We start from the raw sequence: 2500 nt of genomic DNA, 5'->3' as shown, positions 1-2500 counted from the left end.
GGCCCAGGCGCCCGGGCTCGGTACGGTCTTCTCACGGAGGCGGCGGCGCGGCCGCCCGCGCCGCCCGCCCGCCCCGTCGCCTCGAGACACGGATGGTGCTGCCGCTCGCTCGCTCGGCGGGAGCGGCAGCGGGGGCGCGCCCCACCGGACCCGCGCGCGCGCGCGCTCCTCCGCCGCCTGACGCCAAACCGGCGCGCGCCACCCCCGAAGCCTCGGCGCTCGCCCCGCCGGCACCTCCGCGGCTCCACCGCCGCGCCGGAGAAGCGGCGACCACCGGAGCCCCACACCCCCGCGGCTGGCGCGGCGCCTCCGCCGCCCGCGGGGCCGCCCGACGGCACCCGTCCACCGGGACGGGCCGGCCGCCCTCCCGGAACCGCCGCCGCCTGTCACCCCTCCGCTCACCTCGCCGCGAGCACACGGGCCGGGCACGAAAGGCAGGCGGCTCTGAGCCGGGCTGAGGGGGGGGGGGTGGGGGCAGCGCTCGCTCTCCCCGTTTCCACGCGGAGACCGACAGTCAGCCGCCCTCCCCCCCCCCCCCGCCGGCTGCCCGCCCCCCTTCCTTGCCCGGCTCGGCCGGGGAGGGCAGGCAAGGGACAGCGACGGGGGAGGCCCGGCCCGGGACGGCCGTCGCGACCGGTGGCGGGCACCCTCCGGGACGACCGGCGCGCGGAGCGGCGGTGGTACCGCCGCCGCCGGGGGCGGCGGGCCGGGGTGCCGACGTCGCCGGCAGCCGGCGGCGGGGGGACCGCCGAAGGCTTCGGCCGGCCGGCGCCGAGGAACGGAGCGCGCCGGAGCGCGAGCGCGGCGCCGCGCCGCGCCAGGGGGTCGGACTGAGGCGCGGCGGCGACCCGACGGTCGCCCGGGCGAGACCCCGCCGGCGCGGGGAACTCGCCGATCCCCGACCCCCGACGGTGAGCCCGCGCTCCCGCCGGGGGGTCGTCCGCTCGAGGCGGGCGGGTCGAGCGCGCGGCCGACAGCGCCGCGGCTCTCTTCCGCCGAGACCGGACCGCGGAGAGAGGGGGGGCAGCGGGACCCCCTCCCCGGCGCGGCTGCCCGGCGGCGGGAGCGAGCGCGGGCGCCGGCCCCCTCCCTCAGGGGCTCCGCGGGAGCGACTCCCACCCCTGAAGGCGGCGCCGCCGCCACGCACCCGCAACCCGGCCCTACCGGGTCGACGCCGAGCCGCCCGAGTCTTTAAACCCCCGCCCGGCTCCGCGGCCTCCGGCCCCCGCCCGGCGGCGGGGACGGACGGACGGCCGCGCGAGCGCGGGCGCTAGGTACCTGGCCCTGGGGTGAGGGAAACGACCCGAAGGGCCCCGCGGGGGTGCCTCCCCCGGCTGCCGCCGGCGGGGGAGCGTCCGCCCGCAGGGGCGCGCCCGACGTCCGCCGCCACCACCTCCGTCCTCCTTCGACCGGGACCCGGGGTTTCCCTCAGTAGCCCGGCGCTGCGCCCGGGAGGAGACACGGGGCTCGGACCGCCAACCCGGCTCGGCTCGGCTCGGGAAGGCGGACCGGCGGCGGACCGGCGCCGGCCGCGATAGCGGCGGGCGGGCGGGGGGGGGGAGCGGTCGCGCGCGAGGACCGGCCCCCAGGCCCCGCGGAAGCCCCCCCTCCTCCTTCCTTCTCCCACGCTGGGGCCCCGCCCCGACCCCCCCCTTCCTCCCTCCAGAGGGGTGAGGGGACGACGGAGGCGGAGCGGGGAGAGGAGGAGGAGGAGGAGGAGCATCGCGGAGCCTTGGCCCCGCCCCTCCACCGTCGCCGCGGCCCCGCCCCCCGCCGTCGCCGCGGCCCCGCCAGCAGGGGGCGCGCGGAGCCCGGAGGCTGCGACGGTAGCGGGGGGGGGGTGGGGGAGATGAGCGGAAACGGGAAGCCCGCGGCGCGCGCGCCCGGGGCCCCCCCGCGGGGACCCCCCCTCTCGGCGCGCGACCGCAAGGCGAGCGGAACGGAGTCGAGCGGCGCGGCGCGGCCGGACGCCCGGCGCGCACCAGCGCCCCCCTCCGGTAATGATCCTTCCGCAGGTTCACCTACGGAAACCTTGTTACGACTTTTACTTCCTCTAGATAGTCAAGTTCGACCGTCTTCTCGACGCTCCGGCAGGGCCGTGGCCGACCCCGCCGGGGCCGATCCGAGGACCTCACTAAACCATCCAATCGGTAGTAGCGACGGGCGGTGTGTACAAAGGGCAGGGACTTAATCAACGCGAGCTTATGACCCGCACTTACTGGGAATTCCTCGTTCACGGGGAACAATTGCAATCCCCGATCCCCATCACGAATGGGGTTCAACGGGTTACCCGCGCCTGCCGGCGGAGGGTAGGCACAAGCTGAGCCAGTCAGTGTAGCGCGCGTGCGGCCCCGGACATCTAAGGGCATCACAGACCTGTTATTGCTCGATCTCGGGTGGCTGAACGCCACTTGTCCCTCTAAGAAGTTGGACGCCGACCGCTCGGGGGTCGCGTAACTAGTTAGCATGCCAGAGTCTCGTTCGTTATCGGAATTAACCA

Source organism: Pezoporus flaviventris, unplaced genomic scaffold, assembly GCF_033815535.1.
Source record: "Pezoporus flaviventris isolate CSIRO_AGI_PZ_B2104156 unplaced genomic scaffold, CSIRO_AGI_Pfla_v1 ptg000996l, whole genome shotgun sequence".
NCBI classification, from domain to species: domain Eukaryota; kingdom Metazoa; phylum Chordata; class Aves; order Psittaciformes; family Psittacidae; genus Pezoporus; species Pezoporus flaviventris.
This window is presented reverse-complemented; position numbering follows the sequence as displayed.